The following is a 16,489-nucleotide window of genomic DNA, read 5'->3' as shown; positions in this document are numbered from 1 at the left end:
CCGCGGCCGCTGCCTTCTTGGCCTCGAACCACGCCTTCTCCGCCTCCCGCCGACGCTTGAGCGCAGGGGAGAAGATGCGGTCGAGGCGATGTAAGTTTGTCCATGCCCGAGCGTCGGTGCTGCGGGAGCGGATGCCGCGGGTGCGTGCCTGCTCCGTCCGTCGTTCATCCACTGGCTGACGTATGGAGGAGCTCCCGACCTCCGTGTCGTGGCGGCGCTTGCGAGGAGGGTTGCCGCCGAGCCTGTTGTTCCCGCCGAGCCTCCCCCCCCCCCTCGGCCACCCCGACCAGCACCCGCCGACGACATCTCCGGCAAGTTTGGGTGGGCAAACGCGCCGGAAGTCTAGGCTGAAGTTCACGGGATTTCTCGCTGGAGGAGAGAAAACACGGCGGAGGGGAATGGGGGAAAAGCCGGACGCGAACCCTAATTCGACCCGGAGCCGACATTATACCGGAATCACGGACGGTTTATGGGCCTCCCGCAAATATTTTATGGGCCGGGCCCTTTTTGCCGGACCTACTCGGGCCGAAATTTTAGGTCATCCCGTAAGCCCGCCGAAAAAATGCGTCCCGACGAGGTTATATGGATCTGCTAGAGATGCTCTAAAGGATCACCGGTTGTGATGTGCAGGAATGAAATGGTTCTTTTTTAGGGAGCTTCAGCGGTTGTATTCCTAGACCAAGCACAATCGAAGATCCTCGAGGCGATGGCTTTTAGTGATGCCCTAGCGTTGCTTCTGATCTGCCTGAACCTTCAAAAGATCCATGTAGTAGTCATCGTCGGTTGTGGTGTGCCGGAATGAAATGGTTCTTTTTCAGGGAGCCTTAGGCCTCAGCGGTTGTATTCCTAGACCAAGCACAATCGAAGATCCTCGAGACGATGGCTTTCTTTGATGCCCTAGCGTTGCTTCTGTTTTCTATATCTATCTATATCTATATTACTATTAAAAGACCAAACATTACTTTTCCTACGTCCACACCGGAAAGTGCACACGGGATAACCCTCACGTCCGATTAAACCCACTTAGTTACATCCAACTGTCCACTAGGGATGGCAATGGGGACAATCCCCAATGGGGATACCTACAACATCCCTATCCCCATCTATTCCCTATCATCCCATCCCCATCCCCGTTTACATGACTGGGGATGAAATTTCCCCATACCCATGCCCCACTGGGGAACTGGGCCCAATTAGGGTCCCCATCCCCATAAACAAATACTCATATACATAATATTTCAAAAGACACCCTATGATCAGCATACATACATGGTGTTGTCGTATTGACTTCTTGGTCATGGTGGCAGCTGGGGTGAGGATGTGAGATAGGTTTAAGGTTTTTTCGAGAGCTTTTTTTGTTTTCGCAAGTTTGTTTGTGAATATTTTAACGTTGACCGCAGCGTCACGGTTACTAACTGGGTCCCCAATGGGTATTGGGTCTGGGGAATAGGATATCATCCCCATCCCCGTCGTACCCTATGGGGAATAAATTATGTTGGAGATATAACTATTTGTGTAAGCCGCCCAGGAGGGGCCGGGTTACGCAAAAAAGACTTACCAGAGAGAAGCCCAAGACCAAAGCTGAAGATGGCGTTTCATAGAGGGCTTAAGGCCCGCAGGCGACTTAAGGCACGTTGTAATAAACCGCCATAGTAATATGACTTGTATCATAATGTAGACTTAACTAGTCACCGAGCCGGACACTGTTTATAAGCCGGCCAGGACTCTGTAAGCCGCAGGGCGTCAACCCGTGTATATAAGGGGACGACCTGCTGGCGGCTTAGGGCAAGAAACAACTCATCGAGAGCCGGGCATAGAATATCTCGCTCTCTGGTCATCGAAACATCAATACCAACCCAACTAGACATAGGCCTTACCTTCACCGTAAGGGGCCGAACTAGTATAAAGCCTCTCGTGTCCCTTGTCCCGATTAATCCCTTCAAGCTTCCTAGTTGCGATGGCTCCACAACTAAGTCCTTTCACGAGGACATCTGACGTGACAATTCCACGACAGTTGACGCCCACCGTGGGGCCAGCGCACGGTGGATTTGAGTTCTTGAAGGGCAACTTCAAAGGGCTCAAGGGATACGTAGTGGGCCGGATGACCAAGAGTCGTCGCGGCAAGATCTACATCGACGACGAAGGCTGGGGCCCTGACGCCGGCTCAATTGAGTACGTGTACCGGGGCCCCTTCGGAGGGATCCACGTTTTCATCGGCCGGATTGGTGAGCTGGGACCTGAGCCGCACAACTGCACCGACCTCGTCGAGACGGCTTAGCGTGCGAAACCCGTCCGAGCTCAACCCGGCATGAAGCGTGTCTTTGTGGGCTGCGTCCACGGAGAAGAGCTTTCTAAAGGACCTGAAGATGGTGGTGAGACGGCCGTCCTCTCTGATGGCGATTCGTCCGCCGGTTCAACAGATTCGCTGTATCAAGTACAAGATGGCATGCTCGGGGGCTGCTCCGATGGCTTCAGTGTTCCGGACCCTTGTGAGTCGCCGAATTGGGCAGGAGTCTTCATGGCTGGGACTCAGCCCGACCAAAACTCTACAGCCGTTGCTGCAATTACATCTGGGATAGAGCGCCCGGGGCAGGAGGCCCTGTGTGCCCGCCGGCTCAAGTGCTGATAGACTCATGGATAAGCTTACGGCCCTGTTAACCGCCACGGTTATCCCTGCGAACAAAGATGAGCATGATGGGGAGGTGGCACGGGTACGTGAGGAGTTAGCTCAGGCCAAGGAGGCCTTGGCAGCTGAGGATACTAGATTAGCTATGGAGCGGGCGGCTCTCGATGCCCGGGCACAACGATTGCAGTCAGAAGCTTACCAGCTCACGATGAGCTTAAACGCGTCCAATGAGGTAATGAGGAGAAGGCACCAGAAAACTCAGTCCCGTTTGCCTCCGAATTATGACCCTCGGGTTCTGTTTGCCACACCTGGAGCCGGCCCAAGTAATCCGCCAGATGCAAATCAGTTTATGACAGCCGGAACAGGGGGACCGACTCAGCCTCGGGAGATGGTACCTCCTCATGGAAACATGGCGCCGCCACGTTATGTGTCGATACCACCGGGTCACTTTTCCAACCCCATGGAGAACTTAATCGCAGCATCAGCGTGTCTGGCGGCTCTCCCAGTGGATGGTGATGATCCAACAGCGGTGGAGACCCGGAGGATCAGGGAACTTGTCCAGACGGCCCTGGCTCAGCAAGAGACCTATTCTTATAGCCGGGATAGGATTCATTCAACTCCTCCGCCTTGGTTAGCACCGCCTCGTCAGAACCGGAGCCCGAGTTACAGAAGACACATGGAGTCTGAAGCTTTGTCAAGCAACACCCAACGCCGTGACCAACATGGTGGCTATAACCCGGTGCAGGATCGAGTACGTCAGGAGAACGAGCGGGCGGCTCGGCTGGCGGCTCAACAGGCGGCTCATCAGAATATTCCAGAGTATCCAACGACTTCTATTGAGATGGGAGTAGCCACCAGAACCGGTGGTGTTCCTTGTCTGATACCGGCTTTGCGTAACGTGCACCTGCCCAAGGACTTCAAGGGACCTCGAAAGGTGCCGAATTACACGGCCGACTTACAGCCTGGAGCATGGATTGACAGGTATGAGATGGCCATGGAGCTGTTGGAAGTTAGTGACGCGGCAATGGCTAAATATTTCACCATGATGTTAGATGGAACGGCCCGGTCTGGGTTAAAAAGTTTACTACCCAATTCCATTGGTTCGTGGGAGGAGTTAAAAGCCCGTTTCATCCAGAACTTCAAGGACACCTGTAAGCAATCTATGTCAATCATGGACTTGACGAATTGTAAGCTGGGGGAGGGTGAATCCACCACCCATTGGGTACGCCGGGTCAAGGAGATAATTCATTCATCTGATAAGATGGATGCCGGCTCTGCAGTCCTCATGTTGGAGAAAAATTGCAGCTTTGAGCCACTGAGGCAGAAACTGGGGCGCCTTAAGAGTGACTCCAAGGATATGGGTACGCTAATGGCGGCTTTAGTCAAATATGCCGATTCTGATAGTACCAAGGATCCCGCGTCTGACGATGAGAAGATAGGGAAGGGAAAAAGGAACGGCAATGGAAAGGGTCAACAGCACAACCCGGTGAATCAAAGCGGCAATAAGCGTAAGGCGGACGGCAACCCGGAGCTTGTAGCCAATGCTAATACACAGGATAACAATCAGAGACGTAAGGGTAAGTGGCCTTGATCCGGCGGGCCAGGCCCATCTCTTGAGCAGCTACTCAATGAGCCCTGCCCGAAACACGGCACCCGGGAGCACCCCGCTACACACCTGTGGAAAGATTGCGCGATCATGAAGGCGTTTAAAAATTCCAATACTTTTGATGGCAGTCATGGATCCGGCGGCGGTTCAGGGGCTGGCGGCTTTCATGGCCCGGGCGGCGGTTCAAACTCTGGTTTTCAGGGACAGCCGGGTGGATGTAATGAGCAGCAATCTGGTCAGGGAGGACAACAGCAGCAGCAGTCGGGTTATCAAAGCCATCCGAAACAGTTGAGCGGTGGGCAGTACCATGTGTTTACCACTAGCTTATCCAAACGTGACCAGAAGGTTCATAAGAGGGTCGTAAATTCGATTGAGCCGGCAATTCCTCGTTATTTGAGATGGTCAGAGCAACCCATTATATGGAGCAGAGAGGATCACCCTCCACGAGTCGATAATCCGGGTCAGTTAGCCTTGGTGGTAGCACCCCAGGTTAGTGGATATAAATTCACTAAGGTACTCATGGATGGAGGTAGCAGCATCAATATCCTCTACTACGAGACTTTTCAGCACATGGGGTTGACTGTGAACAATCTGAGAACATCCAACACTGTTTTCCACGGGGTGGTTCCAGGCAAGTCGGCTTACCCAGTTGGCAAGATTGAATTGGAGGTGGCCTTTGGAGATGAGTATGACTCTAGGGCTGAGAAGTTGACGTTTGAAGTGGTCAAAATCAGGAGTCCATATCATGCTCTGTTTGGGCGGCCGACTTATGCTAAATTCATGGCACGGCCGTGTTATGTTTACTTACAGCTCAAGATGCCGGGTTACAAGGGCACCATCACTGTGCATGGGAGTCGAAAGGTGGCCTTGGAATGTGAAGAGGGCGACGCGGGTTACGCTGAGACTGCCTGTGCCGCGGAGGAGCTCAAATTCTATCAAGACAATGTTGACCAGGCGGATATGACCTCCCTCAAGAAACCAACTACTGAGCATGAACCGGCGTTGAAGTTTAAATCGGCCGCTGAGACAAAGCTTGTTGACTTTACCCCAGGAGACGCCTCTAAGCAATTCAGTATCAGTGCCAATTTGGACCCTAAATAGGAAAGCACGCTCATCGAGTTCATCCGTGAGAACCGGGACATCTTTGCATGGAAACCTTCTGACATGCCAGGTGTACCGAGGGAACTCGCCGAGCACACTCTCAATATTGATCCAAAGTATAAGCCGGTCAGGCAGTTTCTCCGACGGTTCAACAAAGAGAGACGAAAAGCTATTGGGGAAGAGGTCGCCCAGCTCTTAGCGGCCGGGTTTATTGTTGAAGTTTTTCACCCGGAGTGGTTGGTTAACCCGGTGTTAGTGCTTAAGAAGAACGGTACCTTGCGGATGTGTGTGGATTACACAGACTTAAACAAGGCTTGTCCGGCTGATCCCTTTGCTCTCCCCCGAATTGATCAAATCATTGATGCTACAACGGGTTGTGAATGTTTGAGCTTCTTGGATGCTTACTCTGGTTATCATCAGATCAAGATGGCAGTTAAGGACCAGGAGAAGACAACTTTCATCACTTCGTTTGGGGCCTTCCGTTATGTATCTATGCCGTTTGGACTCCAGAGTGCCCAGGCGACTTATCAGCAATGTGTACAGAACTGTTTGCACGATCAAATTGGGCGTAATGTTCATGCTTATGTGGATGACATCATGGTGAAGTCCAGAGAAAACGAAACCTTAATATCTGACTTGAGAGAGACCTTTGACAATCTCCGGGTTTACAAGATGATGCTTAACCCGGCCAAGTGTGCATTTGGTGTACCTGCGGGCAAGCTCTTGAGTTTTCTGGTGTCAAACAGAGGCATTGAAGCTAATTCGAAGAAGATTACGTCGATTACCTCTCTGGCTAAGCCGGCGTGTATCAATGATGTTCAGCGCCTGGCGGGTCGTGTGCCGCTTTAAGCCGGTTCATAAGCCGGTTAGGGGAGAAGGCCTTACCGCTATATCAGATGATGAAGAAAACAGACACTTTCGTCTGGAGTGATGCTGCTAACACTGCCTTTGAAGATTTAAAGAGACAGTTGTCTGAGCCACCGGTTCTTGCGGCTCCCATTGATAGAGAGCCGCTGTTGTTATATGTGGCTGCTAACTCGCAGGTCGTCAGTGTTGCCATTGTGGTGGAACGTAAGGAGGCAGGCAGAGAGCACCTGGTTCAACGGCCGGTTTACTACATCAGCGAGGTGCTCATTGAGTCTAAACAAAGATATCCACATTGGCAGAAACTTGTTTATGGTGTGCTCATGGCAAACCGGAAGCTGAAGCAGTACTTCCAAAGTCATCCTATAACGGCGGTAAGTTCAGCCCCTCTGGGAGACATCATTCAGAACAGGGAGGCCACAGGACGAATCGCTAAGTGGGCTATTGAGCTTGGGCCCTATGGTTTGAAGTATATGCCCCGTACGGCTATCAAATCTCAAGCCTTGGTCGACTTTATCAATGATTGGACAGAGTTGCAGGCACCTGAGGAGAAGCCGAATAATACGTATTGGACTATTCACTTTGACGGGTCCAGGCAGTTAGAAGGCTCAGGGGCTGGAGTTGTTTTAACTTCCCCTCGAGGTGACAAATTTCGTTATGTGCTCCGGCTCATGTTTCCCTATACTAACAATGCAGTTGAATACGAGGCCTTGCTCCATGGTCTCCGGATGGCCAAGGAGATGAATTTGAGCCGGGTAAGGTGCTTGGGCGACTCAGATCTCGTGGCTCAATAGGTCTCAGGCACGTGGGATTCTAAGGATCCCCTTATGGCGGCTTATCGTCGTGAAGTAGATGCTGTAGCTAGGTACTTCAAAGGGTATCAAGTGGAGCACATTGATAGAAGGAAGAATGAGGCGGCTGATCCGTTAAGCCGGTTGGGATCTCAGTGTAAGCCGGTGCCGCCTAACACCTTTCTTGACGTTTTGCATAATCCTTCTATCAAGGTACCTACAGAGGAAGAGCTTGCAGTGCCAGACCCGGAGGCACAGTTGGTGGCCGCACTTCACGTCATCCCAGATTGGACATTGCCATACTTGGCTTATATGACCCGGGGAGAGTTGCCTGAGGATGAGACCTTGGCGAGACAAATTGTCAGGCGGTCCAAATCCATGACAATTGTTAATGGCGAGTTACATCACCTCAGTGTCACAGGAGCATTCCAGCGTTTTGTGTCACCTGCGGAGGGTCAAGAGATACTTCGAGAGATCCATGAAGGAGATTGTGGTCATCATGCCGGCTCAAAATCTCTGGTGGCCAAGGCTTTCCGACATGGTTTTTATTGGCTAACGGCTCATGCTGATGCAGAGGATCTTGTTAGCAAATGTGACGGATGTCAAAAATTCTCACGATGAGCTCATGTGTCGGCTCAAGAATTGCGGATGATTCCAATTACTTGGCCGTTTGCAGTCTGGGGGCTTGACATGGTGGGACCCTTCAAGAGGTCTAAGGATAAAAAGACACACCTCCTGGTGGCAGTGGATAAGTTTACAAAGTGGATTGAGGCAGAGCCGGTCAGTCAGTGTGATGCAGCCACAGCGGTTCAGTTCATCAAAAAGGTGATCTTTCGTTTTGGTTTTCCACATAGCATCATAACTGATAATGGCACTAATCTCTCCAAGGGTGCCATGGAAGAGTTCTGTCGACGAGAGCATATCCGGCTTGACGTTTCGGCTGTTGCTCATCCTCAATCCAATGGTCAAGCAGAAAGAGCTAATCAGGAGATCTTGAGGGGTATCAGACCACGGCTCTTGGTCCCCATACAACGGACTCCGGGTTGTTGGGTGGAGGAGTTACCCTCTGTGATGTGGAGCATCAACACTATGCCTAACAGATCTACGGGTTATACACCTTCCTTCATGGTTTATGGAGCAGAGGCAGTTCTGCCAAGTGATATCCGGCACGATTCGCCCCGTGTGGCGGCTTACGTTGAGGCTGATAATGAAAAAGCTCGTCAGGAGGCACTTGACTTGTTGGATGAGGAGCGAGACTTGGCAATAGCCCGCTCAGCGATTTACCAGCAAGACCTTCGTCGCTATCACAGCCGCCGGGTCAGAAGCAGAACCTTTCAGGAAGGTGACTTAGTGCTCCGGCTCATCCAGGATCAGTCTGATATGCACAAGCTATCCCCTCCTTGGGAAGGACCCTTTGTGGTCAGCAAGAATCTGAACAATGGGTCATACTACCTCATTGATATTCGAGAGCACAAAGACTCACGTAAGTCGGAGGAAGAGACCCGCCGGCCGTGGAACATAGCCCATCTTCGGCCTTACTATACTTAAGCCACCCGCTCTCAAGATGTATATATTTTGACGATGTATATATTATAAAGTAATAAAGCAGGACCTCTGACCTTTTTCTTTACCCTAAAAATTCTATATGTCTTTTTGTCAGATGGTGGAAACAACCAACAGGGAGCGGACCATATCTGAATCCGGCTTTTCCTTTGGTCCGGCTTATGATCATATTTGAATCTAGCCATGATCACTTGGGGGCTTCCTGTTCAAACATAGGTCGTATCCGAACCAAAGAGAACATAGCTGTCGATACCCACTTGATCGGCATACTGCCAAACCTACTTGGGGGCTTCTTGATCATATTTGAATCATAGCTTAACCCCTTTGGGTCTGACGTGGATCGTATTCGAATCAGCGTCATTGAACAACTATTATGGTCACTTGGGGGCTTCCTGTTCAAACATAGGTCATATTCGAACCAAAGAGAACATAGCTGTCGATACCCACTATATCGGCATCGCCAAAGCCATTGGGGGCTATATGATCATATCCGAATCTTAGCTTAACCCCTTTGGGACGGTTTACTGATCGTATTCGAATCAGAAGCCTGTGAATGTTGTTTATTATCCATCAGAAGTATAATTACTTTGATTATCTTGAGACCTTTCTTAAAGGTGTTATGAGATGTTTTTTTATTCTTCCGGTTTAATATTTATCACCCCGGGTTGTTAAGTGTCGGGTGAACATCATATGAGCCGGAAAGATTGTCAAAGGATCGCAGAATAAGGCAAGCAAATTTAAAACGCCAAGGAAGTAAAAGCCAGAAATATATAGCAGTGGCGGTTTACGAAAGTGTTAAGAGCTAGGAACATGCGCGAAGGCATGACAAACATTGGGAAGTTTTTTCTACCCTATTACAAGACTCCCCGAGTCTAAATAAATGAAGCATTGTTTTTTTGCAAAGCGCCTGGCGATTCATTCCTTCGGCGGGCTTGAAGACTCCGGGTTATCCTTCTCCGCTTCTCCATCGGCTGTTTTGTCCTGGAAAGTTGACGAGGCCCAGTCAATGCCGCTCAAAGCTTCAAACTCAGCTTCATCATCTATTGAACCGGCTGGGTCCACTTCAGGGGCAAAAGTATGCTTACAAATTGGAGGGATCAGGCTGATTTGATCATATGGAGTGTTTGGAATTCTCCGGTTCTCACTGTCATAAGCCGGCGCATACTTGCTAAGGTCAGTGTTGTTTCCAATAAGGGTTGCCACATGACGTATGGCTTTGACACAGGCGGTGAAATCATGGTCGTCAAATACAGTGCCGTCCTCCTTCAGACTTGGGTATCCAAGGGCAAGGTCGGCCGGGTCTAGTTCTGGGAGCCATGCTTTAGCCCGGCTCAATGCGGCCACGGCCCCGGCTCTTGAGGACGCCCGCCTTAAGTCTTGGATCCGCTGAGGAAGATAAGCGAGGCTCTTCAACACGTCTTGCAGAAGGTGGGGAGGAGTGCTTGATAAGGCTACAACGGCCAAGGCACGTTGTGACCCGGAGTATAGCTGTTCTACTAAGGTGTAAAATGCTTTAAGCTTGATCAGCATGTTTTGCTTCAGGTTGGTACTCCTGGGGCCTGTGTGTGCACAAGCATAACAGTCAGCCGGAAGTAATTATTACAATAGTCATTGTAAGGTTGCAATATTTGAGGTTTTGCACAATAACTTACCGAAGATGGCTGAGACCATTTGAGATATCTGTCGTTTTAAGTCCGACAGCTCGGTGGTTGCTTCTGCAAGAGATGTTCTGATGTCTCGGCCCGAGTCACCAGTGAAGCCTTCTCATCAGCCCAAGCTTTCTTCTCTGACTCAAAATATTTCTTCAACTTCTCATTTTCAGAGACACTGAATTCAAATTTGGGATTGGCCTTCTGAGTCTCAAGTTCTTGAGTTTCCAGACGACTCTTCAGGACAGCAAGCACCGATTCAAATTGACTTATGGTGGCCTGAATTGACACCAGGTTATGGTAAGGATCATAGTAAGGTAACATTCAAGTCCTAAGCACTTTATAAGTAAAGGTACTTGGCACTTGGGGGCTAATGTATGCTGAAGAATTTTAAACCTACCATACCGGGTTACACATATTAAGTCTCAAGCACTTTACAAGTAAAGATACTTGACCCTTGGGGGCTAATGTATATTGCAAATTTAAAACTATCATGTTATAACCGGGTTAGATATATCCTCATTGAACCGGATAAACTAACAAGTAGAGCAGATTTCTAAGTCTACATCATATTTATTCATAAGCAATAGACTTGGGGGCTGGTACAGTATGTAAGATTCAGGTAAATAGTATAAGTTATACCTCAGATTTGTGGTGTATTTGTTTTACCATGTCAATTTCCAGGTCACGGCTATTATGCACTTGATTCAGATAGCCCGAGACTATATCACCAATGCTTAAGTGAGTATAATCAGTAATGTCCTGCTTGGCTTTTCGGCGTTCGGAAAGTTCTTCCTTGGCAGTACATTTGGCAAGGACGGTAGGCCGCCCTGGTTCAACAAACTGAGACCTCACAATCTCAACTTCCGGGTCATTTGTCTTGACCAGGCTAGGAGTCTCCGGGTTATCAGAACTGTTGAGAGTATCTTCGGCGGGCGGATCAAGGTTGTCACTGGAATATCAGAAGCCGGTTCAGGCGGCGGCTGATGGGTAGGGCTGTTTGGAGCAGACGTGTTAATCACCGATTCAGTTACAATCGGGTCTTGGGACGGCTTATTCTTCTTTGCCCTCTTGCTGGGTTTCACTTGCATGTTGTTAACAAAGGCAGAAAGATGAATATGCAAGCATGGGTAAAGTAAAGCTCAAAGGTATATAAGGTTACATTACCCGGGAGCAGTTTTGAAAGCCGGCATATTTGATTGCATGGATTCGCCGGAAGAAGGAGAGGTATCCTGATAATTGGAGTCAGACGAATTGAGAGGTTGACGAATTAAGCCCGCTAACGGTAAGACAGAACATAAATCGGAGATAACCTCAGTCCGACGCTTCCTGGTTACGTCAGGTAAGCCAGAGGAGAGTTCCGCATCCTTGTTGTTTCGGGTCGGCCTCCGGTTCACAAGCTGTTGTTGCTTCAAAAGAAATTGAGGATCTTGATAATCAAGAGCATGTGAAAATCTTACTTTCCGGGTCACCCTTCGGATCTTTTGCTTGGGCAAAGGCTCTGAGTCAGAGGAGATTATAGTTACCTCTTCATCGGCTGCTTGACTGTTCCCCGTATCCTCTTGAAGGGATAGAATGTCAGACAGGTAATGACAAGGGAATTAAGAAAATTTAAAGATTACCTCTTCATCATCCGAAGAACTATCCTCCAATTTGAGTAAGTCGGAGGCACTGGATTTCTTCTTCTTTGAGGTTCCCGTCTTGGTGGCTTTCCTTCCGTTTTTCTTGGTCGTCCTGGCTTGTTTGGCAGCCTCATGGTCATATTTGACCTTCCAGAAGTTATCATCGGCCTGTGGAAAAGGATAAGGAATTATGAGTACCAAAAAAGGTATAATACAACAAAGAGTATTTATTAAGATTGATAACTTATGGCAGGGGCCGGGTTCTCCTTGCAAAAGGGAAGTAAGCCGAAGGTATTACTCGTCACAGTGCCCTCCTTCAACAGCGACTGGGTCGTAGCATCCACCACATCATCTGGTAAGTCGTCAGGACTGTGGCGTAACGGGTCATCCTTTTCGCCTGTGGAAGTACACATTAAACCGACACGGCGGCTTAAGGGAAGTATTCGCCAAGTGACCCAGACTCGGACCAGATCAATGCCGTTTAAACCGTTTCCCAAGAGAGCTTTGATCTTCTTGATGGTGGGATTGAGAGGCAGACGTTCAACGGCCGGCAGTTTGTCTGCTAGCGGATGGTTGGACTCAAGGCGCAGGGCGCGAAAGCCGGGCAGAGGCTTCTCATCAGCCGGAGAAGTGTCCTGACAGTAGAACCACGTTTGGTTCCAAGATTTTGGGTGACTCGGTAGCTCAACATAAGGAAAAAAGGCAGTCTCTCCGTCGCTGGATCGAGATGCCGCCAAGCTCAAGACTGGGCCCGTTGGCACTTTCATTTTGCCGGTTCATGTAGAAAAGTTCCCTGAACAATAGCAGACTTGGCTCCTCTCCCAGGTACACCTCACAGAAGACTTGGAAATTGCAAATATTTGACACGGAATTGGGTCCGATCTCTTGAGGTCTAAGGTCAAAGAAATTCAAAACCTCCCTGAAGAATTTTGACCCGGAGGAGCAAATCCCCGGCTCAAATGATCCGTAAAAATTATTACCTCCCCTTCTTTGGGTTGAGGCCTCTATTCAGACGGGTCAGGGGCACGATAAGACATGACCTCCTTTTTTGGCAGGTGGCCAGATTTCACGAACTCAGCCAGTTTACTCTTGGTATCTATGGACGGGACCCAATTGCAGGTCACAGGGGCCTTGGCAGCCTTAGGAGCCATGACAACAATTGGCCTATGACAAAATAAAAAGATGGCGGTTCAATTTTAACCCGGAAGAAATATCTTAATTATTCAAGGTGGCAGCTTAATAAGGGGCCTAATGATATAAGGATAGCTGTGCAACAGTGTATAAGCCGCCATAGGTATCCAAAGCAGTTCAAACCTCTTAAGGTCGTAAGAAGCAAATAAGGTTAACAGATCAGTGTTATCTATTCGAACCGGCTACATAGGCAGTTGAGTTTAAACGTATTCAACAGAAGCAGTTTTCTGGGTGATACAAACAGGTTTCATAATCTGCTACTGTTGTTGGAGATCAAAGATCTGTTCTGATAAGAAAATTTTCTAGACCTAAAAGCTGATGCAGACGTGTTCATAGGCTCGAATGAGGCTCTTAGGCAGAGAAAGGGATCTGTTTTATATCCAAAACAAGTGCGAAAACAACTACCGCGGCCATTTTTATCATTCTCAGATCAGAAGAGGCATCTAAGAAGAGAACTAACTAGGGTTTGGTTCTAATGGTGATGAACTCCGACGAACTCGAAGGTCCTAATGTGGATCTAAGAGGCAGGAAAGAGGAGACTTACGAATGCAGGGTTGCAGCGGAGGCTCATCGCGTTTCTCTGGTCAAACCAGGTTGTTGCAGCGGCCAGAGTTGGTGAAGATGAGATCTGTGATGGCGGCGGCGGCAGAGCTCGAGCGACAGAGAAGCAGCGAGAGGAAGAAGACAACTGGAAGGAGGAGAATGGGAAGACCAGGGTCGCGCCTATTTATAAGAGAAGGATAACTGAGGCGGCACGAGAAACGAGGAGATAAAATTTATTATCCAGCGGCCCTGACGCCTCGATTCTCGGGATGGTCAGTAAAGGCAAAGATCCGTTGGAGGATATGATGGAGTAAAAATAAGTTTTATTGAAGATGACGTCATGATGATTTAACCCGGATCTAGATGATGACATCACGGCGGGTTAAAATTTTCGCGCAAGACAAAATACTGAAGGACAGTTCCATAAGGTATTTTAAGATTGACATGAACATGTTCAAATCAATCTGGGGCCTAATGTTCGAGATATAACTATTTGTGTAAGCTGCCCAGGAGGGGCCGGGTTACGCAAAGAAGACTTACCAGAGAGAAGCCCAAGACCAAAGGTGAAGATGGCGGTTCATAGAGGGCTTAAGGCCCGCAGGCGACTTAAGGCCCGTTGTAATAAACCGCCATAGTAATATGACTTGTATCATAAGGTATACTTAACTAATCACCGAGTCGGACACTGTTTATAAGCCGGTCGGGACTCTATAAGCCGCAGGGCGTCAACCCGTGTATATAAGGGACGACCTGCTGGCGGCTTAGGGCAAGAAACAACTCATCGAGAGTCGGGCATAGCGTATCTCGCTCCCTGGTCATCAAAACATCAATACCAACCCAACTAGACGTAGGCCTTACCTTCACCGTAAGGGGCCGAACTAGTATAAAGCCTCTTGTGTCCCTTGTCCCGATTAACCCCTTCAAGCTTCCTAGTTGCGATGGCTCCACAACTAAGTCCTTTCACGAGGACATCTGACGTGACAATTCCACGACAAATTAGTTTGGTAAATATCCCCATGGGGATGTTTGTTGCCCATCCCCACCCCCTAATAGATGAAATCCCCACAGGTTTGGTGGGTATGGGGCCCCGTTGCCATCCCTACTGTCCATGTTACATCCACCAAACTACAATCAGATCTACGGTTCAAAAGAAATGTTCTGCCGGCAGACTCTCCCGTCCAGGATGCTACAGAGCCCAACGATGACCCCTCTAGGGAATTTAACATACCTCCATAATCAACGCAGCCACCATCCCACAAAACTCCACGATCAACACCAGCATTAGTACACGAACCTCACCTCGGCCATCCGCCCCGCCTCGCCTCGGCCAGCCGCCCCGCCATCCTCGCCCTGGTCTCCGCGACGTCCTCAACCTGCTGGACATCCTCCACCCAACTTGCTGCCCTACCTCTCCTCGCCCCGGCATCTTCGCCACGCTGCCCTCGCCCCAGGCGTCCGCGACGTCCTCCACCCGGTGGACGGCCTCCAACTGGCGTGCTGCCCTACCTCCGGTGTCATCACCCCTGCCAGTGCACAGGTTAGATCAGATTAATTTGCAAGGTGGAAGATGAGGCAAAAGACAAATGTAATTGATCTTTTAATCTGACATTCTGTAATTTGTACTCTGAAATGTCATACTTAAAGTACAATCATGATCAGCATGTCACATTGAGTTGCCGAAGGGTTGAAATTCACAAAAAAAATCATTGAGAAGACAATATGGCATCCTCTCAGCGTAGTGGAGTATGTACTCCCTTTCAGGACGTGACGAACAATACCAATTCAGGTAAATATACATATATCACCTACTCTTTCCTACTTATATGTTGTAAATCCAGCATATGTCATTGCCCCGCAGGTCAATCAACAGATCCAAAAGAGCGAAAGAGACAGAGGGAAAGGGAGAGGTATGCACTAAACAGGGATGCAATATTAAAAAAACGACAGGAGGCAAGGGATCGTAACAAGGCTACCACCGCTATTGTAAATGGAACCAACACTCCATCAAAGCCACCCGGGGCCATGTCACCTGGTTACTCCATTTTACCTGTCCTTTATCATGCATGTCGTGAATGACAAGTAAAATCATGTTAATTAAGTGTTATTTCTGATAGATTTAGACATTGTGGAGAGGCCAAGTGTGCAGTCTGCTGTCACCCAACAACAACACACAACAACCGCTGAAGGTCATGTGTTGTCCTACAACGGATATTTGTGTGTCACCCATCGGCGTTTGTGTGTCAACAACTGATATTGTACATACAATTATGATGCAGGCATACCTGTTGATGTGATAATGAGTGATCTAACTCCACTTCATGGTCCAAATTCATTAAGAACACCAGATACAGCCGTTTCTAACAACGAAAATGTCAACAATTTCGACTCTGCCATTGGGTCCTTCGAATTGATTGTTTTACGACCGCCACTTCAAGCCTACGGAGGCAACAATTCATATGGTAGTCAATTGTGGCTCATATTAACTATCATACAGAGTAAAAAAACTATGGTTGTTCAATTTGTCTTATACCTAATTATCACTTGATATTAAGGACAGAAAAACCGAGCCTAAAGCGAGCTCTCTCAAGCCACCAATGATTTTGGCCGTTAGATCTTATGTCTTACTCGTTTCTGGCCGTTGGATGATTGCCCTGTCCCGATTTTTCACGCTAAGTGGGCCAAACTGTCCGAGAGGCAGCTACTCCGGTGGAAATTTCTGAGCACCGTGGTTAATCGGGCCTAACTATTGCAAAAAGCTCACTAAGAAATATAGACGCTGCTCTGTGAAGCCGATGCGTCTACTCGGGAGAAAAGGGTGCGAGGCGATGCAGGTTCCTCTCGATAAATCTTAGGCACATCGCCGCCGCCGCCGCCGCTTCGGCCTCCTCCGTCGTTCTTCTATTCCCTTTGGGTCGCTGGTTCTCTAGGAGCCT

This window comes from Triticum dicoccoides, chromosome 7B (assembly GCF_002162155.2).
Source record: "Triticum dicoccoides isolate Atlit2015 ecotype Zavitan chromosome 7B, WEW_v2.0, whole genome shotgun sequence".
Lineage (NCBI taxonomy): Eukaryota > Viridiplantae > Streptophyta > Magnoliopsida > Poales > Poaceae > Triticum > Triticum dicoccoides.
This window is presented reverse-complemented; position numbering follows the sequence as displayed.